The following is a 26746-nucleotide window of genomic DNA, read 5'->3' as shown; positions in this document are numbered from 1 at the left end:
ACACACGTGGCAGTGTGATTTGCTGCCTTCTTCCCCATCACCTACATCTGACATTTCTCCCCTTGCTATCTCTCCCCAGCTCCACACCCCCCACCGTCCCTCCCCTATTTCCCCCCAACTGACCCCAGTGTGTAGTGCTCCCCTCCCTGTGTCCATGTGTTCTCATTTTTCAACACCCGCCTGTGAGTGAGAACATGCGGTGTTTGATCTTCTGCTCTTCTGTCAGTTTGCTGAGAATGATGGTTTCCAGGTTCAACCATGTCCCTACAAAGGACCCAAACTCATCGTTTTTGATGGCTGCATAATATTCCATGGTGTATATGTGCCACATTTTCCCTATCCAGTCTATCGTCGATGGGCATTTGGGTTGGTTCCAGGTCTTTGCTATTGTAAACAGTGCTGCAATGAACATTTGTGTGCACTTGTCCTTATAGTAGAATGATTTGTAATCCTTTGGATATATACCCAGTAATGGGATTGCTGGGTCAAATGGAATTTCTATTTCTAGTGGACCACATTTTTAAGCTTCTCTTTTAATTACTGAGTTCCATTTCCAAGTCTGGCCCATGATTCCCTCCAAAAAAGATCCTCCCTATTTTCTTTCCTGTCTAGCGTGATGAAGATGACCTTAGGCACAGCGACCCTAAAGGCCACATGTTAAAGACAATGGAGCCACAGAATGGAAGGAAGCTGGCTCCCTGAATCATCACTTGGCAGAGAGCTGACCACCAATCAGGATCATGTGTTTTAGATTTCATTTGACCAATAAATCAATTTCTATTTTGTTACACTGCTAAAATGTGGAGTTTATTTTTTATAGTAGCTAGTGTTTTCCTAATCAATACATCATATGCAAAGGTTTGGACTTCATTCCCATCAGGAATGGGAAGTTAGTTACTGAAGATTTTTTGAAAAAGGGGAATAATACTGTGAAGACAGGTGGAAGTTACAATTATTGGGATCAAAGAATATTTCTGAGTGAGGGTGAGAGATCTGAGAACTGTTGGTTTTTTTCAGGCCGTAGGTTAACGCTTGACTGGGGGAAGGGAGATGACCGTCATGATTGTCGAAGGGCCCCATAGAGCTGGGGAAGGAGCTGTGGAAAAATGAATCCCATTTCCCTAAAATGTTAAGTCTCTTTTCTCTTTTGTTAAAGTCCTAATTCTGGGCCAGGTGCTTTGGCTCATGCCTGTAATTCCAGTACTTTGGGAGGCCAAGATGGGTGGATCATGAGGTCAGGAGATTGAGACCATCCTGGTCAACATGGTGAAATCCCATCTCTACTAAAAATACAAAAATTAGCCGGGTGTGGTGGCACGCTTGTAGTCCCAGCTCCTCGGGAGGCTGAGGCAAGAGAATCGCCTGAACCCGGGAAGTGGAAGTTGCAGTGAGCAGAGATCACACCATTGCACTCCAGCCTGGCGACAGAGCGAGACTCCATCTAAGAAAAAAAAAGTCGTAATTCTAGTATTGCCTCATCTAGCTTGGTGCCCACCATGTAGTAAATGTTTAGTGGAAGTCGGCCCTGGACTCTGGGAATGCCTTGAGGGGCTACCACTAGTTGACTGCCTACTATGTGAGAGGTGCTCTTTTCACCCATTGAATCATCACAATAACTGTGCAAATTGCTATCCAGATTTTACAGATGAAGAGACTGAGACTTTAACCTGCTGGCTGGGTGCGGGCGGTGGCCCATGTCTGTAATCTCAGCATTTTGGGAGGCCAAGTCTGGCGACTGCTTAAGCTCAGGAGTTGGAATCCAATGACAAAACCCTGTTTCTACTAAAAATACAAAAATTAGCCAGGTGTGGTGGTGTGCATCTGTAGTCCCAGCTGCTAGAGAGGCTGGGGTGGGAGAATCACATGAGCCTGGAAAATCAAAGCTGCAGTGAGCTGTGAATGCAACATTGCATTCTAGCCTAGATGACAAGAGTGTGACCTGCCTAAAAAAAAAAAAAAAAAAAAAAAAAAATAGAGTAACTTGCTCAAGGTCTCTAAGACAACCTATACCTTTTCTATATAACAAGATGCTTTCTGAGAAAATGATAAAGGCCAGTGTTATTAATAGTACTGAGTGTCTGCCATGTGCCAGGCACGCTGCTGGGTGTTCTACAAACACACAGAGGCAGCTCTGTCAGATATTGTAGGTTGTTATGAATGTTTCCAAACTGTGGACTCTGTGGGAAGTAGGAAAAACATTGATGTAATTTTAGCGCAAAGTTTGATGATTTGAGGCTTTTCTTTAAGGTTTCTGGCCCTTTTTTTTTTTTGTCCTCATAGTTCCTTGGCTGACCTAGGGCTGGGTGGAAGAATGGTTTAGAGTTTTCAACAATACTCAGGTCACAGCTCCTTCACTCTGCACACCCATTGACCCACTCTACTATGAAAGAGTTCAGATCACCTATTATCAAAGTGTTCAGGTCATATTATTATTATGTAATTTTTATCAATGAAAAAACCAAAGTTCAGAAAGATTAAATGACTTGACGAAGTCACATAGCTAGTATCAAATTTATTTATTTTTGAGACAGACTCTGGCTCTGTCACCCACGCTGGAGTGCAGTGGCGTGATCTTGGCTCACTGCAACCTCTGCCTCCAGGGTTCAGGCAATTCTCCTGCCTCAGCCTCCTGAGTAGCTGGGATTACAGGAGCCTGCCACCATGCCTCACTGATTTTTGTATTTTTAGTAGAGACGGGGTTTCACTGTGTTGGCCAAGCTGGTCTTGAACTCCTGACCTCAGGTGATCCGCCCTCCTCGGCCTCCCAAAGTGCTGGGATTACAGGCGTGAGCCACCATACCTGGCCCCTAGTATGAGATGTAAATCAAGAATTCCTGACTCTGGAATGCTCTCCTGTGCCCTCTGCATCCATCACAGTCCAAATGCGACAGTGCTACAAATCTGATTTCTTGCCATTTTGGCCTCATTACCTTGATTCGTGTATTAGAGTAGATATAACAGCTGCAACATAAAACCCCCAGGTCTCAGCATCTTAACATGATAAAGATTTATGTATCACATAAGTCCAATGTGGACATTTGTGGTCAGGTGACTCAAGAATCCAGATCTGTTCATGCTGTGGAACTGCCATCCGAAATATGTGGCTTCAGGTTGCCCAGGTGTCACTGCCAGCAGATGGGGATGAGCGAGCATGTGGAGAAGGCACAGCCACTCTAAACTTTCACTGGAAGTAACACATTACTTCCACTTATATCCTATTGGTGAGAACCAGTCATATGGACTCAAGTAATAGGGACTGGCGGTAGAATCTAGCCATTGCCTGCCTGTTCCATGCTCTATCAACATGGGTTGAATCAACATTCTGGAGTCAGTAGACTTGTCCTAGGGGAAGTGATACCTCTGATGAGAAGACCTTTTATTCTAATCTGGCCACATGCTCTATGAGTCACATTTATTCCACTGAAATGTATAGATCACCAACTTTGTGAACCGCACATAAGCAAAGATCCCCTTCAGAAGAAAGACTGGAATTCAGTCAACCAAAATGTTGGTGGGGCATCAGGCCACAGGCTGATTGGTCATGAACGCCTGGCTTAGTCATGTTAAGACACTGAGATCTGGTGTTCTATTTCCCTCAAGATAGTGTTATTCATACAGTTATAGAGTTTATTTATTTTTATTATTCTATTGATAAAAAGTCTGAAAATTTTTACCCTGTCACAAAATAAATAGCTGCGTGTTGTGGTCACAATTTGAGTAGCTGATTTCATGTACTTTGCAATTCTATCACCTTTCTGGCAGTTTCAAAATACTTCTCTCGGGGAAGCTCTGTGGCTTGGCCTGTCCCCTATGCTTCTCTGGCCTTCCCAGTGCGATGGGAATGGGGGGGCGGGTAGGTTAACCCAGGAGCCTGAGGACTCAACAGGGAGGCAGCTCAGTTATCTTGTTAAGACCTGTCTCTTCTGCCAGAGAGAGCGCAGCAAATTGGATAGACACAGAGATGTTTAGGAAGTAGCATTCAGGATGTGGGCAATGAAGAGGGAAACAGGACACTTTGACTTTTGAAGTAATGATTTTGATGTCTGAAGACATGTGACGCTAAAAAAGTTAAACTTTTAGCTTAAAATAATCACTTAAGGGGGTCAGGCATGGTGGCTCATGCCTGTAATCCCAGGACTTTGGGAGGCTGAGGTGGGAGAATTGCTTGAGCTCAGGAGTTCGAGACCAGCCTGGACAACATGAGAAAACCTCATCTCTACAAAACATAAAAAAATTAGCTGAGCATGGTGGCGTATGCCTGTAGTCCCAGCTACTTGGGGGCTGAGGTGGGAGGATGGCTTGAGCCCAGGAGGTCGAGGCTGCAGTGAGCTGTGTTCGCATCACTGTATTCCAGCCTGGGTAACAAGGTGAGACCCTGTCTCAAAAAAGAAAAAAAAAAGTCTCTAAGTCACTTGCTATATGCAACAGGCTTCCATGTCCCATCCTAACCTGAAGGAAGGGTCATGGTTGATCCCAGGGTACTGGCTTGGGCATTTGAGTGGATGTAGTTCTTCCCTGAGAGGGGACATTGGCAGAAGGAGTACGTTTATTTATTTTCATTTTTATTTTTTTGAGATGGAGTCTCACTGCCACCCAGGCTGGTGTGCAATGATCTTGGCTCACTGAAACTTCCATCTCCCGGGTTCAAGTGATTCTCCTGCTTCAGCCTCCCCCAGTAGCTGGGATTACAAGTCTGTGCCACCACATCCAGCTGGTTTTTTTGTTATTTTTAGTAGAGACAGGGTGTCACCATGATGGCCAGCCTGGTCTCGAACTTCTGACCTCAAATGATCCACTCGCCTCGGCCTCCCAAAGTGCTGGTATTACAGGTGTAAGCCACCACACCTGGCCAGGAACAGGTTTAGGGGTGGGCATAGGTAAGGTTGGCATGGGGGAGGTTGTTCTATTTCTGGGCAAATAGGATTTGAGTTACATCTGAGTCTCCAGAAAGCCATTGCTTGTATTGTGGAGCCCAACCTTCCTGGCCATCTTTGTATAGTTCCAAACTTGCTCTTAAGTGATAAGATGGAGGATGATTTAGAAACCTATGTGCTGGGAAAAACAGGCAAGCCAATCATAAAGGCTGTGTGTGTGTGTGTGTGTGTGTGTGTGTGCGCGCGCGCGCGCGTGTGCATGCGTGCATGTATTAGTACCAAGAGGAGCAGGTTCTGAAATTGCAAAGGCAATAGATATTCATCTGTATTGTATACAACATTTGTATATTAATTGGCTCACATAAAAATGCATGGAGACCTCCCAAGTCTCAGCCCCTCTGCTAATAGAGGAATCATTCTTATCATTGTTTCTGATGGCACCCCCACAATCTCTAGTTTTCCTGTTGGTGAGGTTGGGCTAAAATAACTGGTTGTCCTCTCTCTTGTTTGTGGTGACTTCCTTTGTGCCCGGGTCAGAGTTGTAGGGGTGGGAGTGGCTGTTGAGGGGCCAGAGATGGGCTTAGTCTGGTCTCAGGGGGTGTCGTCATCTGAGTCTATCCGAGTCCCTCTTTCTGTCTCTCTCCACTCACAGATTGTGTGGCATTTTGGAAGGTGGAGTGCCTGGGCACCTAGCCCACCACTTCCCGCCCCAATCTGGCCCTGAGCACAAGCCACATGGTGCTGGCCATCAGCCTGGCCTCTTGCCCATCTATTACAGCCTCAGCTGCCAGGCTGGCACAGGTGCCAAAAGAACTAGGCCCTGCCCTCCCCCAGTGCTGTTCCTGGGGCCTAAGCAGCAGAGAGTTAGATGGAGGAGAGCACACTCTGGAGTGGGAAGCCAAGTCCAACATCCCTTGATGGTGGCAGGAAGGTGTCTGTTCCTTAAGGAGTGCTGCTGAGGTACTACGCTGTAGTCGTGGAAGAAGACGTGGGTTGACAGCTGCTTAACATGTATATGGGTGGGCGCTGTGTTGGGAGGAGACAGGAGCGGTTGCTATGGTGTGAAGGAAGACTCCCTCTAGGTCCTAGGAGATGTTTCCTCTCCTCCTTCCACATCTATGACTATAGAAAGCTTGAGAGACTTGCATAGGGTTCATACTTGTGGGCATATTCCCAGGTGGGAGGGTGGGCAGGGATTCCAGTACTGTGGGGAGGGACTTTTAACTATGCCCAGGTAGCACTGAAGTGGACCTGTACCTCAGGACTCTGACCCAGGTGACAGTGTCGTCTGTGAGACTGCTGATGGGGTACAATATGGATGTGCACGCATGGGCTAAGTCATGGGACCTTTCATCCCTTGATATGGGACGAGAATCTGCTATATGGGGGACATGAGTACTGTCTACATGGACCCACCCTGGTTGTGGAAGACAGACAGGCACCCTCATTTCTGATGACAGTGGCTGGGTCTGCGTGTAGGCCGGATCTATGCATGGGCAGTGAGGGATGGGGCGAACGCTGTCTTGGTGATTGGGGTGTCCGCGGGGCGTGCTGGTCATGCCTTGCCTTTACACCCATGTGAATGGCATGTGCAAATATGTGAATACCCTGGAGAGATGTTGGGTGGGAGGGGGGAGAAGCCTGAAAAAGATGGAGAATTTATGAGCTGCTTTTGTCGGGAGACAGTTGTAATGAAGAAAATTCAATTTTCTGCAGCTCGGAGAGTCAATATGTTAAATCTCGGAGAAGCTGTGGAGTGACAGCAGAATGGCAAAGTCAATGGGACGTGTGTGGGAGGGAAGCCGTCTATCTGTGTCTGCAGTGGGGCCGCCTCCTTTCTGTACCCTTGAACTGCAGCTGAGGGACAGAATGGCACCACATACCTGAGTTCCTGGAACTTCCCCACTCGCCCTTCCTCTTCCACCTCACAGGCCATCTTCCCTTGGCTGCTTCTTGTAGGAAGAAAGACTGTCCTTTGTCAGGTCCAAGTCTACTCTAGCAATGGCCTCATCAGGAAGTCCTTCTTGTAGTCTAACCAGCACTCCCTCTTGCTGCAGTCATTAATTCTATAGTGGCTGTTTACAGCCTAAAGTGATTTGTAGGGGAATTCTTTTTTCTTTCTAACTTTTCATTCCCACTCTCTCCTCAGCTACTCAGTGGCTGGCTTCCTGTTTCCCAGCGTTTCAACTTTACCCCACCCAGACTTCACCTCCTCCCTTCCAGCCGCCTGTTCCCAGAGGCAGGAGTGCAGGGGGAGGTGTGGAGGGGGAAGTGGGGATTCCTCTGTGAGCCACAGTGTCACCAGGAGCCGTGATTAGCCGAGCTGCTAGCTGTGTAATTGGCGTGTGCCCGCGTCCCAGGGGTCTGGTATGTTAACAGCGGGTCCCTGTGGTGAGTAACCAGATCGTGCCCATGGCTGGTTGCACACGCTAATTAATTAGTGCTCCTCTGGTGTTGAGGAATGAGGAGGAGCTGGGGGAGTTTGTGGTGAGGGTGTCTCAAAGCCTGAGAGGCCAGCTCTGCAGAGCCCAGAGGTCACCTAAAGTCCTGTTGGAATGGGAGTGTTCAGGCTGCAGTGCAGGGTTAGGGGTCAGAGTGAAGGTCAGACATCTAGGGGCCCTGGCTGAAGACAGCAGCCTCTTGGTTGTGGGTGTCCGGTGTCCTGAGCTGGATGGAGGCAGAGGGAGGGGAGGACACCCCCGACTCCTGTGCAGCTTACGCAGGTCTCCAGGCTCAGGGCCTATCTTACGGCATCCTTTCCCCAGGTGACCCAGAAAGGAAGGGATTGGAAGGGGAAGGAGGCATGTTAGATGCCTCCAGCCTTTTTCCTGTCCCCTCTGCCTTCCCTCTCCTCACGAAGGCCAGCTTCTCAGTCAGCCATTGCATACTCATTACATGCTCACTGCGTGGACAGAGCTCCAAAGGGCTTTGGGGCTTCTCTCACCTTGACAATCACTGCTTTCCCCTTGCTGGCCATGCAGGCACCCAGGTTCTTTAGCCACTGGGTTAACTTTGGAGTCCAGCCTATTCTGAAACCCGGGATCTGGAACCCAGATATTTGGGAAAAACACCATGGAAAGCCTGAAGAAGGGGCGGTAGGGGAGAAGGTTGGGAGAGAACCCCACAGCTTTCCAGTACAGTATGGTCACTCATAGCAGCAAGAAGGCTGAAGGTGAGAGGGGGAAGGAAGGACGCCCAGTGAGCAAACAGGCTGTACCTCGTGTTTTCGGAGGCAGAAAACCTAGGCCTGATATCGAGACGGGTCAGGATGAAAAGGGACCCCGAGCAGGAGGGACTCCGAGCAGGAGATCCCCTCCACCCGAGTTTTGGGGTTCAGCGAGGTGTGGCGGGGAAAGGGGAGACAAAATAGAGAAAGCAGGCAGCAAACGAGATGAGGCTGCGGCGGGGAATCTTTGGCTTCCATGTGGAGGCGCGAGTCCCGTTCCCGCACACGGTAATTGCTAAATTACCCGCCATCTGCTCCGCTCTCAGACATAAATTACCTGCGAGGAGGAAAGACGCAGAGGCGGCACACTTTCCTTCCTCTCCCCCAGACCCGCGCAAGGCGCTCAGGGGGTCCTCCCTCCGGCGGGGGCGGAGGGACGGCCTGACAGGAACAGTGTGCACTTGCTTCTGTCCTCCCCTGAGGGACAGTGGCCTGGGATGACGGAGAAAGCTGGCTCTCCCGAGGTCCCCGGGCTGCAGAGCTCAGGACCCTTCGGCCTTGGGGCGGGGCCGAGCTGCGGGCCGGGCGGGGCCTCCCAGGCCACTCAGGGGAGGCGGGGCTCGCCATGGTGGGCGGGGCTTCCCCCAGGTGGGACTCCTCGCCTGGGCAGGGTTTCCCCGGACACCCTCTTCCTTCCCCCCACACCCCGGCTCCCTGGAGCCCACCACTCTGCTGGTGGGGTGGTTTCACTAGCTCTCGTTCACTCCCGTCCCAGTATCCCAGAAAGAAGAGAGGAGGGCAGGCAGAGGGCAGGAGGAGAGAGAAAAGGGGTACACCTTCCTTTCACTCTGCTCTGAACCTTGTCCCTCCCAGGCTAGATTCTGCAGGGTGAGCGAGGTGTGAAAGCAGATGTAGGAGAGATGACTTGAAATGGGGCAAAGTGTAGGGTGCGGCAGGTTGGAGCGAGGGAGGGAATGGGAAAGTGATGCCCACTGTCAGGCGGGGTTGTCTGGGGAGGCAGGCAGGCAACCTAGGTAGTGCGGAAGGTGGTCAGGGCTGGGGAAGTGAGCAGAGTGGGAGGTGGGCAGGAAGAGGGGGGCGGAGGGACGGAGGCGGGGCAGGATGGGGAGGTGGGAGAACCAGGATGGAGACTCAGAAACGGGCAGGTAGTGAGCGATGAGCTCTGGGCGATGAGCTGGAGGAGGATGAGAGTCGGAGAGAGGGGAGACAGCAAGACGTTCAGAAGCAGTTCAGGCCCTGGAAGGAATGCAGGGAGCAAAGGCTGTGGCAGGGAAGGCAAGGGTGTTTGTGGGTCCTTGCAGGGTCCCAGGAAGGTGAGGATGAGAGCCCCAGAGCCACTTCTTGCTCTTAGGCCAAGGCCTGACTCCGGAGGGGAGCTGAGAAGGCCACCTATGCAGCAGGGATGGGCACCAGCCCTCCTCCCCCAGCCCTAGGCACCTGCAGGGGTGTGCCCATCAGGGTGGGGGGTAGGCTAAGCCAAGTCCCAGCTCTGAGCGCAGGAGCTAGTGGGGTTTCTTCGGAGCGATTGTTTAGTATTCATGGGGCGACGCAATCTCTCCCACATCTGCTTAGCACAGCAAGTCCTGTCATATAACTGTCTCCCGCACTGTCTGTCCATAAAGAATGTCTCGGAATTGGTGTAATTCAGAGAAATTAATGACGACTTTCCGCGGGACGGCTCCCTGGGGGATGATTAACACTTCATCGTCCATCTGATGCGCAGGGCCCAGCGCTCCATCGCGAACATTTGGGCCGTGGCCAGCCGCATTAAAGGTTATTACGGAAAACGCGACCTGCAAACGGGCGAGAGGCATGATGGACCAGGAGGGGCGGGGGCCGAGGGCGAGGGCGGGGGCGGGGGCGGGGGCGGGGGAGTCAGATCTGAGCTGCCCAAGTCCGAGATTAAGTTTCCCGAGGTGTGCGCACCTGTGGGGTCCGAGGCTGAAGGAGACTGGGTTTCTGTTTCAGCGACCGGCAGGACAGGGAGGGTGTTGGGGAGCCGCTCTGCCCCCACCTCCACCGCAGGGGCTAGGGAAGAGAATGGAGTCCCTTTTCATGGGTGGGCACATTGCTGTTGGAGGTTTTCCCTGCCTTTTAATCCTCACAGCATTACTGGGTGAGTTTTATTAACCTCATCTTACAGGTGATGAAACTGAGTCTCAGAGAGGTTATGTAATGTGCCCACAGTAACACAGCTTGTTGAGACAAAGACAGGATTTGAACTCAGGTCCTTGTCTCATGAGCTCTTGCTCTTTCCACTACACTAGGGGGCAGGAGGTCTTATGCTTTTATGTGTCTGCCTCAGCTTCCTGCACAGAGGTGGCAGGTATTCAAAGATGTTTGCTGATGGACAAATGAGTTATCTTTGCAGGCTCCATTTCCATGATCTGGACCAGAGTCGGAGAGAGTCTGGAGGCAGGGAAAAGGAAATGGTATAGAAGTTCCAGTTTGGGCTATTTCCTGTGGGTTTACATGCATTCCGTTGGGCATTCTAAATCTCTAGAATCTAGAAGCCTGAGCTCTTTATCCTTAGTCAGCAGAAAGGAATAGAAGTGGTGTGCGCATGAGTGTGAACAGTGTGTTTGATGAGTGAGCATGTGCAAGTTTGCATGTGATGTGTGTCTGTAGATGTGGGTGAGTTTATGAGTCTGTGTATGTTGCATGTGAGAGTGCAAGTGATATGGGGGTGTGTGCATATGCGTGTATTTTGAGGGTATGTGTGTGCAGGTATGATGCATGTATGAGTATGCAACTGTGTGTATCTGCATGTGTGCAGGCAAATGTGTGCATATGTGTATGTGTGCATGTGGTGTGCCTTGGGGAGCTGGAAGACTCAGCTGAAGATATCTTTGATTTACACAAATCTCTAGCAGGTTCCAGGATGTGGTATGTGGTGGTGCTGAGGTGGCAGGCCAGGAGAAGGCTGTTTCTACTTGGATGTGGGGGGTTGGGGAGCCTGAGCAGTGGGTGCTTTTACCCTTCCAGGAACAGGGGATAGCATTAGGGTCCCGGGTCTGAGATGGAGACTAGGACCTGAGGCCTTCACTCGGGACTTGAAATTGGAAGTGCTCAGAGGCTCTGCTGTGACCTGGGAGGGTGATGAAGAGGTGGGGCCGGGATGGGAGGGTGCCCAGACTGTGCAGAATTCAGGCCTACTCACTTCTCTCCCCTGCCACCCACTACAGGTTTTGGCGAGTAGCTTCCAACCAGCCTTCAATTCCTAACTCTAGATTCACCCCACTCCACTTCAGGGTGGTAGAATTCCCAGAAGTCTTTATGTGTGACCTTCTAACTAGGAGGACCATAACCAGTCAAAATGTCTCTCTCTCATTGGCACTATTCAGAGGTCCAAAACAATTTCCTGGTCTCTTGGAGGCCACTGATACATATTCTTACTGTATTTCACCCAAGCTGAGGTTTTCAGGCCACTTGTGCTGGGAAGTTCTTTCTTGAGTCTAACTTCAGATCCTCTTGTCATGTTTGATGCCCAATAGGCCCAGGCTAAGTTTGTGAAATTGGGGCCTTGCACCTCCATCCCCCCACCACAGCAGTGGAGTAATTTCTTCTGGATGAGGGAGTGTGTCTGGAGTATAGGGACACTGAGAGAAGGAAGACTAAAGCCTGGCAGGTCACAGATGAGTCACACCAGTCTTTGGAAGGAAGGCAGTCATCAACAGGACAGTCTCAGAAAGGGAGTTCAGAGAGCATCGGTTCCAGCCTGTAGAGACAGCTGCCAGAGTCCTCAGAGGTGGGAAGACTCACCCAGTGTCTCCTGCTCTGCGGTGGCTGCTTCTGAAAAGCCCAGACGCCTGACTTCTGGTCTAGGAGTCCTTCTTGTACCCTATTTGGAGGATCCTAGATTCTGTTCCTATTCTCCTGGCTATCTGGCGGTGGGGGGAGGGAGGAATATTCAGCTAGGCCCAGGTGCTGCCAGCCATGCCAGCTGGGTCTTGAGGCCTCATTGCCTCATACGAACCATGCCTGTTCCTTCAACTCCCCATTCTCCCGCTGCAGGGTGGCGTGGTCTGTAAGCGCCACCTGAGCAGCCATCCAGGTATTCAGTTATCCCCTGACCCCTGACCCCAGTTTGTCTTCATACGCTCTGTCTATGCACAGTCTGTCTTCAGCCTGAACCATCTTCTCTCTTCTTTTTCTTCTTTTTCCAGACCAGCCTCTCAGCCTTTTACAAGATTGCCCCATACTGTCCTCCTCTGGGAAGCCCTCCTTGACGGATCATCCTGGTTCAGAATCCCCAACTTTTTCTTCCAAAACCACTGCCCAGGTGCTTGCAGGCCTCTTCCCATTCTCTTTCCTGATCCCCATGTACTGGCGCCTCCCTGTGAGCAGGGCTGTCTTCTCTTCTCTAGGAATCTGCCTCCTTTCTTCTTTCCTGTCTCCCAAGACCTCTCTTCATGAACCAGGAGAATCAGTACTGCAGGGGGGGTGGCCAGAGCCCTTCCCCGTTTGATGTTTTCTGGGAATGGCAGGGGTAATGGAGTCCCGTTGCGTCTCACGGTCTCATACTGAGGAGCGGGAGGTGGTGCAGACCCTTTCCCTGACCAGATCTCGGCGGCTTACTCTGGTGTCGCCACCCCCCGCCGCCCGCACTCCTCCTGCTCTGGTTGCCCCTGCCATGTGAACAGCTCTAGGCTGCTGCGCTGGAGCCCCTGGGATGCTGGGTGTGGTGGGGCAGTGGCCGGCGGCCCCTCCGTGATTCTCAGATTCTCATCTTGGGGTTCTCACCACACCTGACTGCCCGCTCCCCGACGGAAGCCCTCCCCGTTAGTGTTCGTCAGGTTTCTCTTGCACATTTCCTTTCCTTCTCCCACCCAATTCTCACCCAGCGCATTTGCCTGAAGAGCTGGAGTCCTTCCAGAAAGTTTCTCCTTTCCTGGGACCCTCGGGGTGGGCAGCCCCCAGGTGGGGAGGGGGTGAGTGGAGGCTGGGTGGAGGCCAGGGTCCTGGCTCTAGTGAGGCGCCAGGTTTAGCTCTGGATCAATCGATGCTTTGGCCGCCACCTTGTGGCAGATACGGAGAACTGCAGGGTTGGGGTCCCAGCGCTGAGAGGGGGACCTTCCGGAAAGGGAGGAGATGATCGCAGGGGTGTACATTATGAGGGTAGCAAACCTCAGATTTCCAAATTGCCATTAGGGTCTTCCTATTCCTGCTTGACAGGGAAGTAGAAACCTGTGAAGTAGCAAGGACACTTATGGATGGGGACGGAATTGAAACTCTGGCCTTCAGTCCCAAACCTATTGTTCTAATCTTCCTTTCCTAAAACAGAAACAAAACGAAAACAAAAACCAAAACCCTAAAAGGGAAACAGTCTGAAACTGAAGCAGGAGGAGCTGAGGTCTGATCCGCGGAAGTTCCAGTAAGTCCCAAAGTGTATTTGGATGCCACTGCCTGTGACTCCTGCACGGCTTTCTGCAGCTGCTCTCCATCCCCGGTCAGCGAGTCTCCCACCTTAATCCCATCATGCTAAGTTCATCAGTCCTATTTAGAAAACCCCAGGTTCCTTAGCCTTTCTACCCCATCCTGGCTTGTTCCTATAACCAAGATGCTGATCTGGAAAGTCCCTTCTCTGGTCTAACTCCAATCCTTCCGATAGCACTGGAAATGCTGAGAGCCACCATACAGCTATCAGAGCTGCAGATGGGAAGCTGGCACCCTAAGAAAGTGGGGAAGATGAGGAAGGTTCCAAGGGAAGGCAGCTCTGCCTCAGTTTCTCCTGCCATCTTCCTTGCCCCTGCCCCCTTGGATCCTTGGAGAAGAAGGGGATGCAACGGAGTGGTCTACCTCCCTGGAGAATTCTCTCTGCTTGGGCTCCAGGATTCACAGGTGCTGGGGGAAGGGAACCTCTGAGTTCCAACCATGAGCCTTGTTATCCTCCTCTGTAGAATGGGTACTGTGGAGAGTGAAGACGAGGGTATTTGTCTCTATCAGCCTTCTTGTCTCACTTAGAGTCCCTCTGAAGCCTTTTTCTTTCTTTCCACTTAAATCCCAGGCCCTCAGAAGCTCTTATAATGATTCTTGGAGCTCCTATATCTCCCTCTCTGTCCAGCTCCCTTCTCCGGTGAGCCAAGGGTCACCGAATCCTCCCTCTGCTTCCTTTGGCACTTCTTGGAGATCTTGGCCAGGAGCCCTGGCTCTGCAGGCCCTGGCGCCCTCCCTCTGAGGTGCCATTCCTCCACTGCCTCATTTGCTGCCGCTGACCTTACTGAGTTAAATTAAAAAGCAATGTTCTGTGTGCGGCTCCAGCCCTGTGGAGCTTGACTCTGGGAAGACGAAGACAATTACTGGCCCCTCCGTCTCCCTCTCGTCTGGCTGCCTTATAATTTTTCCCCCCGCTGCCTGGTATGCAACATTTATGTTTTTAATAACACCAGAATGGTTTTGACCTTGGGAATTCATAGCAGAATGGGCACTGTGAGAGGCCCCGACGTGATTGGCGTTTGTCTCAGTCCTTTGCAGGGAGGAGGCTCTAGTGCCTCCTGGATTCTGGGGAAGGGGTGTAGGGGCTGCACCCCACAGGGTTTAAGGAGAAATCTCAAAAACCACAGTGGGCAAGGACATGGGGAGGGGGGAAAGAGACGGGGAGGGTGTTGTCTTTTTAGGTTTCCCCTGGAGGGTGAAAGTTAGAATAAGGTGTTTGAGAAGTTGGGATGCTTTTCTCCCCTTGTTTTATAGGAGGAATCCTAGATTGGGGATGGCATGGAGCACGTGTGTCGGGGGCGAATGGGAAGGGGTGGTGTGTGACGCGAGTGTATACACTCACTCAGCCCGTCAGCCCACAAGCTTGCGCATATACCTCCGACACAATCGGTTCCATTTCTCATCATTTACTTTCAGCTCCTCTAGCTCTTGAGCTTCAAGGAGAGTAGATAAAGTGAGGACTAGCCAGAGGACTAAGGTCAGACTCAAAGTAGAACTTACCAGCTGAGAGTAAAGTGGGCAGGGGCAGAGTCCTCTTCTGGCAGATTTTCTTCCCAATCCTGCCTACCTTTCTTCCTTTCTCTTTCCTGTGCCCACCTCCCTGGGTGGCTCAGTTTTTGAGATGAAAGGAGAACCAGTGGCAGCAAGAATCTGGAGGAGGCATAGGTTGGTCAGCAGAGGGACGGGAGAGGTGAGAAGCAGTGAAGGGACCAGGTGAGGGGATGCCTGGGAAGAGAGGGCTGAGGGTCATGTCCAGGCCTGTCCTCCAGCTGTAACGGGCTGTGGTAGGATGGACCAAGGCTAGAGCTGGGAAAAGGCTTCTGTGTCTACAGCTTTGAGGAGCTTCTGGAACTACCATGAAAAGCCCAAATTATAAAGAAGAGAAGCTTCTTTTGCAGTTCAGAAAGTAGGAAGAGAAGGGACAGAGGGCCAAGTACCTGAGGATGAGGGGTGCACAGCCAGGCGGCTTCAGCACACATCTGTGTCCGGGGTTAACAGTCTTGTGTGCACCAGTTACACACGTAAACGTGCGGAACAGTGTAGCTTTGGCATGGATTGTTTAAGCCACGGATTTGAGATGATGTCTGGTTGTGGCCTGTTGGGCATGGCTTTATTTCAGGAGCTGCAGCTGACAGAATGGGAAAACCCCTGTGCTGAGAACCAAGAAGTCATGGGTTCTAGTTCTGGCTCCAGTTATCAGCTGGGACCCTAGGGAATGTCACGGAGGAGAGTGGCTGTCATCTGCTCTACCAGGAAGGAAAAGCTACAGGCTCCTTCTGTGCCAGCAGCCCCAGCGCTAGGAGAATGAGAAATTGAAGGGAGGCTGGGGAGGGTGATGGCATTTCAGGGACTAGAGAGCTTGAGAAGGGATGCAAGGATTCCTGAGTTCAGAAATTCATGGGCTCTTGCTCGAACTGAAGATGCCCCCAGCCTGGGGCAGCCCAGTTTGGCCTTGCGTGGATTCCAGACAGCATCCAGGGCCCACGTCTGGATCTGTAGGGAGCTCTGTTCTCTGCCGCCCTCCTGTGGCCGCTGAGCCCTTCGCAGGTCGCTGTTGAAAAGATTCTGCTCCTCCGCAGAGCCGCGTTCCTCGCCCCCTGGTGGAAATTACTTATATTACAAGTAGCGATCTTGGGTTTCTAACCGCAGCTTTCCCCCATCAGTTTCCCTAGTGTTGGAGGCATGGACAGCCTCTTCAAAGCAGGGAAGGTCTTCCGGAGATTTAACACTCTCCACCTTTGCCTGGAGTTTTAACTTCTGGTTTTGGCACAGGGGGCTGAAATTGAACAGAGGGCAATTTCTCTTCTTCCTCTTTGGGTTTCATCTACAACCCTGTATTCCTAGGGTGGCTGTTTTAAAATCAGGGCCTGGTGACATTCGTGGAGCAGACCAGGCATTGTGCGTCTGGGCTTCTTGGCAGTTGCACCTGAGCGCAGTCCGTCAGTGTCGGCAGGGAGATGAATTGGCAGGAGCCAGGAGGCAGGAGGCAGGGATGATGGAGGGAGATGGCATATTTGACAGATGCTGACACGGCTCGTTATTTGCTAGCTCTGGAATCCCCTCCCATCCACCAGGCTGCCCTTGGCCCTCCCCTCCCTGCACTCAACGCTCATTAGTGATTGCCTGTCTTTGGGGGAGAAACCCAGTGGGCCAAGCTGCATAGGGGTGGGCAAGGGAGGGAGAGGAAGAGGAAGAGGAAGAGGAAGAGGAAAGGGCAGGGACAGAAGGCAGATGGTGGAGTAGCCTCGGCTGGAATGACTGGGATTTGGAGCTGAGATCTCATGATCACTGGGGTGCTTGGAAGGTGTGGCCGGGATATTGTCCAGGGGCCAGATACTGAGTTGCCGCTGGGATGGGTCAGGAGGCATATTTAAAGGAATTGAGTTCCCTGATGTAGGCACTGATTTTGGGAGAACTGATAAAACAGGGGCTGACCATTTTACTGAGGACTTACTATGTACAGGGCAGGTCTATAGGTGTTACGAGGGGATAAAAGAGGCACGCCACGTATTTCCTGCCCCTTCCTGTGTGTTGACACCTGCACATCTCCTCCCTGCACTTGTTGCTGCGTGTGCGGCTGAGGGGTCAAGGTGCTGCTGGGCTGGGAATGCGGACACAACGCCCCCCAGCAGTTTCTCACCTTCCCACGCCCCCTTCCAGTGAAGCTTCTCCAGTCGGCTTCCCACCTCTGCTCATTCCTTCTCTCAGAATGTACAAGACATGGAGGTAACTGGGTGGGAGAGGGGGCCCTTGGGTGCCCTCCCAGAATTTCCGGTGGCTCCCAGCAGGGGAACTGGGTTGGGGGCAGGGGTAAGCCATATTATCCTGAGAGGCCAGGGAAGCAGGCAGGGAGGGGACCTCAATTTGGAGTGTGGAGAATGTTCGGTGAGGAGGAGAATGCTGCAGTCGGAGCCCGAGCTGCATCCTAATCAGCGCTGCGGAGGCTGCACCGCGCGGCCGTCAATCTTCCACACAAAGGGCCGCCCGCCCCCTTCCCTCTCCAAGCCCTCCGCGCCAGCCCCCCCCCCCACTCCATTCCCATCACTGCGGAGCAGGCGAAGAGGCAGAGAAGTGGGGAGATGGACACACAGACAGGGACAGAAAGACCCAGTAAATTCAAACCAAGGTGAACAGAGTGGGACCAATGAGGCAGATTGGGTCCCAGCACTCTGGAGATGAAGAGAGACAAAGTGAGCAGAGACACTGCCGCGTGGAAAGGGAAAGACAGAGGAGAGGCAGAGCTAGAGACCGGAGATACACAGGAGCATCCAGAGAGCAGACGGAAAGATTGGAGATTCACACAGGGACAGAGCCATCCAGAAACCAACCACAGCAGAGTCAGCCACAGACACTGACAGAGAGGGACCCAGGCCCAGGGAGAAACTGAAAGCCATGTACCCCTTGCCAAAGACACACTGACCCAGGGCCAGGGCTGAGAATATACCAGAAGTGTATCAGTAGACGGATGGAGGCAGAGAAAGGGAGGGAGAAGATGGGTTTCCAAGGAGAGAGGAAATGAGAGTGAGGGTGGGGAGGGGAGGCAGTAGGAAGGGTCAGGTAGAGGTTGCAGAGGGTGAGATGGGGATGCTGGGTTGAGGGCTCCGCTGGCCTTCCAGGGCCTGGGACTCAGGGGAGAGGGGAGGCCCATACGTGTGTGTTGCATGTGGGTGAGCAGGAACACCGCAATCCCAAGCTCTTCAAAATGCCGGAGTTGCCTGGTGCTGAACCAGACAGCCACACACCCTCCCTCTGCATGGACCACTTGCAGCAGTTATGGTGGGGTGTGGGGGAGAGAACAAGAGAAAGATGGAAGTTAGAGAAAGACTGAGAAAGAAAAAGAACGGCAGAGCCCCAGCAGAGATCAGAGGGAGAGGAAGCAATACTGAAAAAGGGAGTAGAGAAATTGGCGGAGGACAGTCGGAGAAAGACAGAGAAAGAAATGCGAGGCAAGAAATAAGATGGAGGCAAGAAGTGTGTGGGGGTGTGTATAAAGGACAGGGAGCAGTGCCTGTAACTGCAGGAAGGTGAGGGGGCATGGAGAGAGGGGGCTCCTGAGAGGCAGGCGGACTAAGGGGAGACGGGGAGAGAAAGCAGGCAGGGCACCTATCTACCCAGAGCTGCTGGGCTGGAATCCACCCAGCATCATGTTTACCTGATCAAACAACCCTGCAGTGAGCTGGGGAGGCAGTCGGTCAATGAGTTTTTCTTTTTCTTTCTTTCTTTTTTTTTTTTAGGATGTCCTTGTTATTTTCTTTAAGTACAAAGAACGTGTTCGATGCAGGCCGTCTTCGTTAACATAGCAGGGTTCAGCCGCTGCTGCAGTTGCCTGGGTCATTCCTGCAATTTCTCTTTGGGGATCACCTTTAGAGCTTGCAGTACAGCTCTGAGCAACTGCACCCGAGGCAAATTTGTATCCTTTAGGGGTAGATCTAATTTCTGAAAACAGCTAAGTGTTAGGAATCAAGGCTGGAGAATCAGGTGATTCCCCAGCTGGGGAGCAGTATTTCCAGTTAAAAGGAAGGTGGAAATGGGAAGACACAGAGGAGGTGTGCCCTCCCCCAAAGTGCCTCTGAAAGGCCACCCTGAAGGGGAACCTTGCAGGATATGACAGAAGGAGATCTTCTAGTGGCAGCTTGAGGGCCAATTTCATTTTTGCGTCTGTCAAAACTGGGCAGTCGTGTTCCCAGGAGCGTTTGCAGCCTCGCACTGGAGGGATGAGGCCTGGCATCCGATGGAAATATTTGGTCACAGTGGTCCTGCCCTTGGGGATCTTACAGTCCTCCCTGCCAACATTATGTTTACAGGTGCAAAGTTACCTCTCTGACATTCACCACAGCAGAGATCAACAAGTGCAAATGACTAGGGCAAATTCAGAATCCAAGCCAGTTAGTTCATCAGGGAAGGCCGCTGGGAGGAGGGGCGTGGAAAGAGAAACCCAACAGGGCATGGACTAGATTAGGAGAAGAGCAGGAGTGCCTCTGGCTAATGGTGCTGAGGCAGGTAAGCAAACCATAAGTAAGGCTGGGGACAGCTTTGCTGGCCTGGAGTGACGAGCTGGATTCAGGAACCAGCCCAAAGGGGAATGGAAGGGGGCAGGTTTTGATGGCAGGCTGCGTGATCTGAATTGCTATGAGAGAAACTGGGGCCCACTGAGGATGCACTGACATGTGTCAGGTAGACTGTGAGTGTGTGTGCGCACACTTGTCTGGGTAGGTGTGTACTCAAGTGTGCATGTGTTTTCTGTGTTCGTGTGTAGGGCATGTACATCCAGGTGGCTTTGTGCCATGTGGCTTTGCGCCCCAGGCCCTTGTCTTCCCATCTGTGTGTGATTGGCATGTGACTCTGCCTGAGTGCGTTTGTTCATTTGTGTGTTTCCATGTGGTCATGTGCGATGGTAGCTCAGTTGCTTTTTGTGTATTTTATTTGGCTTCGTGCGGCGAAGGGCAGCGTGTGTGTTTTGCGTGTGTGTGTGTGTGTGTGTGTGTGTGTGTGCTTGTGTCTGCAGGAAGAGTGGGGCCGGTAGGGAGCTCTGGCTACCCAAGCATTGCCGTCTGTCTCTCTCCCTCCACTGGCTCCATCTGCCCTCGCTGAGGTCGTGACAAGGAGGAAAACAGCAAAACGGCAAACAGCTATGGTGGGAGAAACAAGAACATTGTACGCCCCGCGCAGACTCCCCCTGCGGGGGACAGACGGACGGACGGGGACACACACACACACACACACCCCCGCCGGGGCACACAGGCTGCTCCGCGGACACGCTTCACGGAGCAGGTGCGCCCACTCGCAATACCCTCCTGGCCCACAGGCCTCCGCACGCACAGGACACACATACACTCGCTGCTGACCTCCCTCCCGCCGCCCCTCCTCTGAGCCCTGCTGCGCGGCCTTCCGCATCTCCCAGCGCCTGCAGGAGTTGGGGGCGCTGGGGCTGGGGGCGCTCATTCGGACCTCGGAGCCAATAGCCAGATACCTAATGGCTCCTTTGGCCATGGAAGGGGGTGTGCGTGGGTGTCCTCTCCTTCACTCCTTCCCCAGCCCGGTCGCCTCCCACCCCCCTTCCGGCCCGCGGCAGTTTCCGAAATCGCCCGGCGGCCGAGAATTCATTAGCGGGGGGCGGATGTAAACGCAGCGCGGTGGAACGTTTTAATTAGGCCTGAACAATAAACAAGCTAAACGAGGCGCGCAGGGCTCCCTGGCGGGCCCTCAGCCTCCTCCGCGCGGCGCGGACTCATTACGGCTGCAGCCAATTTCATGCCAGCGCCGAGCACGGGCTGGGGCCGGGAGTGGGGTTGGGGTGGGGGTGCGCTCCAGGCCTGCAGGGTGCGGAGCCGGCGCGTCCAGGGGCGAGGGCAGCGGGCCGGTGCCCGCCCGTCCGGGGCCGCGGCGCCCGCATTTCTGCACCATCCATCTGCCTTTTTCAGTGTCCTTGAGATGAAGCTCGCTCCCCACACCAGAGCGGCCGGCTGGAGCGTCTAGCTTGCTTTTTAGGGTCTCTCTCCCGCCTCTTTTCCTCCCCCGCTCCCTCTCCTTGCGGCTGACTCCAGCTCCCCCTCGGTGCCTGTAACCCTCCTTTCCACTTTTTGCCGCAGTCTCCGTCTCTCTTCCACAGGGTCTCTCCCTCCCCCCCCCGCTTCCCACGGTTGTCATACTTTCTCCTGGACTTTCTCCGCCCGGTGCCGCCTGCCTCGGATGCCGAGCGTGGTAGACTCTGCAGCCGGGCTCCTCTCTGCCCGCCGCTGCCTTCCAGGCCCCTACCCGTCCTGTGTCTCTTCCTGCCTGGGTTCTTCCTTTGGGCCTTCTACCTTTGGGTTTCAGGTGCGACCCTGAGCATTGCTCTTGCACCCTACTAATTGGGGCTCTTCTGGACCGACCCAGCCGGCAAAGTCGAGCTTGTCTTGTTTCTTTCTCTCTCTTTTTGCGAAGCTGTAGACACTGCTTGCTGCCCCCTCCCCACACCCAACACCACCCACCACCTGTCTCTGCCAGGAGTTCCCTGGTTGTACCTGGTTGTAGGTGGCTCTGGGGCTGTGGCTGAGTTTGAATCCCATTCCTGGGCCTCAGCATGTAGCCTCTTAACCTGAGCTTGCTCAGCTGTAAAATGTGGGAAATCATTTTAGGGGCTTCATGTTGTGAGAATTAGCACTGTGATAATGTAACATGCTTGGTACATGGGACATACTCAGTCAATATTAGCTCTTCCCTTCTGCCTTGCCGCAATCTGCTCCTCTCACTACCCTGGAGTTTTCTTTAAATGTTTTGAGGAGAGAAGAACCACAGTTACAGATTTCATAGGCCCCAAACAACTGAATGTCAGAAATTCCAAAGGGTTCAACCTAGTACATGCGGTAGGCTCTGATTGCAGGAAGTACTGCTGAGTGGGTACAAGGGGGAGGACCGGGATTGGACTGAACCACAGAACAAAGGAAGCCATGTGGATTGGCACACTGGACTCAGCAAATTCAAACCTACAGGGTCTCCCACCTGCATGAGTCCTGCCTCGGCAGCATGGCTGCTCTCTCAGGGCTGCAGCGTCACAGGGCTGTGTCCTCTTGGCGGCTGCAGTGGATTTGGGAGTCCAGCTGCCCCAGGACTCCTGCATCAAGGCAGGAACCAGACTCCTAGAACCTCATACTGTCATACTCCTCTCTCCTCTATACATATCACACACACACACACACACACACACACACACACACACACACACACACGTCCTTTGAGGTTTCTAAAGGAAAGGTGAAAAGTGTGGGCCTGGAATTCTATCCCTGCTTGAGTTTATTTCCCTAGTTCCCCCCTGACTCGTAAGGAGCAGAATTGGTGAGTTGCACACTTTCCCCTGTGCGTGCTGCCCATGGTGCTGGGTACCGAGGGAGGATCCAGAGGGAGAGCACAGGTTCTGCCCTGCGGGAGCTCCTAGGCTAATGATAAGATGAGGGTGGTCCTCAAGATCAACCAAGAGGCATGGAGCTCTGAGCACGCACTCCACAAAGGCTTATGAGTTGAGTTGGTCAGGAGCAACTGGACCAAGCCCTGTGGCTCTGGCACTGGGGAAACTGGGAATGACCAAATAAGAAAGGATGGAGGGAGATCTGAAGGAATTCTAGGAGGGCTCCTAGAGGATGGGGAGAATAGTATTCATTTGGTTAGCAGGGAGCAGCAAAACAGAAAGAAGAAGACTAGCAAGTTAGAGCTCAGTGACTTTCTGGCCCCAGTCCTAGAAAGCTGAGAAGTAGGATGGCGTTAGCAGGTTAGATTACCTCTTTTTTTTTTTTTTTTGAGACAGAGTTTCACTCATGTTACCCAGGCTGGAGTGCAATGGCGCGATCTCGGCTCACCGCAACCTCCGCCTCCTGGGTTCAGGCAATTCTCCTGCCTCAGCCTCCTGAGTAGCTGGGATTACAGGCACGCACCACCATGCCCAGCTAATTTTTTGTATTTTTAGTAGAGACGGGGTTTCACCATGTTGACCAGGATGGTCTCGATCTCTTGACCTCGTGATCCACCCGCCTCTAAGTGTACCCTAAGAAGTACACTATCTTAGGGTAAGGGGTTGCCAATGTGAACCTCAGAGGCAGATGGGGAAGGAATGCATAGGTGCGTGCGTGTGTGTGTGTGTGTGTGTGTGTGTGTGTGTGTGTGTGTTGGGGAATGTGTATTGAGGAGGCAGAGGGGTGGAGGAAGCAGGGCTTTGGGGGACAGGTTTGCTGGGCTGCAGCAGAGAGCCTGGGCGGAGGTGTCCTTAAGACACCTGTGATAGGGTGGCAGTGGTGATAGAGGTATCGGACAGCAACGTAAAATATCGCACTGTTGTAGCTCTATGGTGACCCTGGGCTGGGTAGGCAAGATGCTAGGAAGCCAGGCTGACTTCCTGGGCTCTGATATGTCCTCGCGGGTGTGAGGATGAATGAGTCTGGATTTCATGGGCTAGTGAACCATGGCTAGGTGGAGACAGCTGCTCAGGCTATGAAATGTGGGGAAGAGGCCTCCGGAGGTTCCCAAATAGAGAGAGAGGAGCTGTAGGTGGGGGGGGGGGATGGGTAATGGGAGGATGGAAAGCTTGAGGCCTCTTTCCTGGCTGTCTCCTTTATTCACTCCTTTCATGGATTGAATTATTCATTTTAAAGCTAAAAAATCTTCAATAAATTATCTAGTCTAGACTCTCGCCTTCAAAGGGTTCAATAGTACTTCCCCATTTCACAGATGAGGCCTACACGAGATAACCAGCTTGATCGAGATCTCCTGAGCAGAACAGGCCCAAAAGGGCATGAGGAAGCAGGTCTTTTGCTTTGGGTAGGGGAGATAGGGGTTAATGTCTCCCTAGGCAATCAGGCCCTGAAACTGGCTGCTTCCCAGGGCAGAACCTACAGGAGTTGGCATCAGAATGCAGCAACTTGATTCCTGGCTACTTACCAGCTCTGTGACCTGAGGCAAGTTACTTAACCTCTCTGTGTCTTAATTTTATTATCTATAAAATGACAACACTAATACTTGCTCCTGTGGCTTGTTATTGAGAATAAAATGAGATTTATGCAAAAAGAAATGTGTACAGTTGAGTCTAAGTTTATTAGGCTTTAAAAATCCTCCTCCTCTTTGATATCTTCCCAGCTTATTCTCTTCATACCTGCTAAGGACTTCGGCCTTCCTCCTCCCAACCCCTCTGCACTCTCTCCAAGCTGGCGGCATTTGCTTCCCTCTGATCTTGCTTCATACTTTCACTCTCCTTTGCCTATGTTTCAGCATTAAAAGGGTCTGCTTACACTCTCCTGTCTTTATGCCACATTTTTTTTCTCCGCTTCGGTTTCTTGTCTTCTGTGCCTTCCTTATCACATCCCAGAGAGCAGGACCCTGTCCTCTCCTGCCTTTGCACTTCTTCCCTCTCTCCAGGACTGGGTTCATAGACTGGGTCCAAAGAATGGACCCTGAGGTGCAGAACGGTTAAGGTAAAACAGCAGAGGGAGGACTTAGGGGAGAAGCCACCAGGCCGTGTGCAGGGCTCTTACCCACAGGCTGTGCGATCCCTGAGCAGGGCCTTTGCCAAGCTCTGGGGAGGGAAACAATCATCTTCCTCCTGGAGAGAAGGGTGGGATGGGAGTTATTTTCCTAATGTTTAGAGAGACTGTTTTCCCCATGATGTGGGACACATCACCTGGAAGCCAATCCCCCAGAAAAAGAATAGCAGTCTAGGGAGGGCCTTCCTTTTCTTGTTTGGGGTGTGTGTGTGTGTATGTGTGTCAGGAAATGTGTTATTGAAGATTCTATATCATTTCATTTGCTCTAGAATTTACCCACCCTAACTCTAAGGAAATCCTTTCTAAAGTCTATTCTACATTTCTTTTGCTGACAGTAAGCCCACCCCTTTAGTGGAGGTATTATCTAAAGTCCAGGATCTGGTTCAGTGTCTTTTGTAAAAGATGCATGTCTGTCGGGGAGGGGAAGGCAAAGGGTGGAACTTGAAGAAATGGAATGACCCAGCTCCTGGCTTTAATTACACGTAAGCCCTGAACATTCTGAACTTTATTAACCTCCTAAGTGTCCACAGGGGTGGGATGGACCTGGTGGGTTTTGCTCCCTGGTCCTCTCTGCAGGGCGTCTCTGGAGGCTCCCCACCGCAGGCTACCCTCCGAAGGCTCCCTGCCCATCCCCACCTTTGGCTGCACACCATTTCTCCTGGCTACAGGTGGCGCTATAAATCACCTCTCTCAGAAATGAGGCTACCACCTACCTATCCAGTCCACGTCTCACGGGCCGTCTTTATCTTGCCCAGGATCCTCTGGTTCTTCCTTCTCTCCAAACCCCATATGCTTTCCCCAGCATCACTTTTTTGGAGAACCTGATTAGCTGTTTTGGAGAAAGAGGCTCTCTTTGCAGGGACCCGCCCCCCGCTCCTGAGTGTCTTACTAATTACAAACAGAGAAAGCCTGGTCTGTGAAGTTAGCCTGCCCCCAGCTCCCTGGCTTGGTGGAGGGAGCCAGGAGCTAGGGGATTTAAAGTGCAATTTCCTGTACCCTTTTCATTTCCTGCTAGGGGTTGTGGAGAGCAATAAGCAAGGTGGGTGGCAAGGGCCAGAAGGACGGGCCAGAAGGGGGATGGGCTGGGGAGCCTTCCCTCCATACGCTCTTCTATCATCCCCTTTTCTGGCTGTTGTGGTGAGTTCTTTGGGGATGGAACACCTGATAAATGAGAACCCGGCACTCCTTACAATCTCCCTCTTACCTCCCCAAAGTAAGGGAACGGAGTAGAGAGGTGTGGGAAATGATTCAGGTCCAATTATTGTAATAATAGATGATGCCACAGGAAGGAACCTTGGAAATCAGTTGGATCCCTTGAGGTTTTATTTTATTTTAAATGGAGATGAGGGTCTTGCTATGTTGCCCAGGCTGGGTCTCGAACTCCTGGGCTCAAGCGATCCTCCTGCCTCTGCCTCCCAAAGTGCTGGGCTCACAGACATGAGCCACCACACCTGGCCTCCTTCAGGTTTCAGATGAGGAAATGGAGGCCTTGGAGAGGGCAGGTTACCTGGCCAAAGTTATGTATGTAAGTGTGGCTGGGATTTAGCTAACTCTCATGGCTCACTGTTTAGTGCTCCTTCCTCAGAGTGGGCTGTGGGTCAGTGAGTGAGTGAGTGAGTGAGTGTGTGGTGTGTGTGTGTGTGTGTGTGTGTGTGCGTGTGTGTATTGGGGAGGGGGGATTCGATGGGAGGAAGTGAGGTAGGGAGCAGGAGATCTGGGGAGGTACCTGGATATCCGGGGACTCCAGGTCCTGAAATATTCACTTTTTGGTAGGTCCTGTGGAAGAGCGCAGGCAAGTCCTGACTTAGGGAAGCTTTTGTGAACTGGCTCAAGAAACGCATGTGTGGAAAGAAAAGGAGGGGAGAGGGAGGCATTGTGGCCCTTGGAAACTATTAGCCCCACATCTCTTCTTCCCCTCTCCACAGTCAGAGGTGGATGAGGTGGGGGAGGGGGCATGGCAGAGGACAAAGGAGCCAATTATTGAGTGAGTGGATTAATTGATTAATTGTCCAGAAGCTTCCAGTGCTCCCCCAGCAATGACACCCCCTCCTCCGACCCCAGTCAGGCATGGCCTCGGTTGGCCTGGATTATTAATTAGGGCTTGAAGTCATTTAACGATGATTTCATTATCGACGTGCTGTCTGTCTCGGGCTCAGCCCGGTTGCCAGGGCGACTCTGATCGATTGCCTTCCGGTCTTCGCGGCTCGGCCGGCTCCTGCCTTTCTGGAGCCTGGCTGTGGGCG

The 26746-nt window shown here is 52.3% G+C and overlaps 2 long non-coding RNA genes across 2 annotated transcripts; one reads left to right on the top strand and one right to left on the bottom strand.

The window, feature by feature from the left end:
* The first annotated feature begins 1674 nt into the window (after positions 1-1674).
* On the top strand, positions 1675-20644 carry LOC116560631. The gene is made up of 4 exons (XR_004273059.1): positions 1675-1687; positions 4244-4247; positions 8982-8987; positions 19754-20644. It is a non-coding gene; the product is annotated as an uncharacterized LOC116560631 (long non-coding RNA).
* LOC116560638 lies at positions 19604-26451 on the bottom strand. The gene is made up of 3 exons (XR_004273062.1): positions 26230-26451; positions 25217-25332; positions 19604-20126 (listed from the first exon to the last, which is right to left on the bottom strand). It is a non-coding gene; the product is annotated as an uncharacterized LOC116560638 (long non-coding RNA).
* Between the last annotated feature and the right edge of the window lie 295 nt (positions 26452-26746).

This window comes from Sapajus apella, unplaced genomic scaffold (assembly GCF_009761245.1).
Source record: "Sapajus apella isolate SASKATOON/1434 unplaced genomic scaffold, GSC_monkey_1.0 scaffold2, whole genome shotgun sequence".
NCBI classification, from domain to species: domain Eukaryota; kingdom Metazoa; phylum Chordata; class Mammalia; order Primates; family Cebidae; genus Sapajus; species Sapajus apella.
Note: the sequence above shows the minus strand (reverse complement) of the source record. Positions and strands in the feature narration are given on the sequence as shown.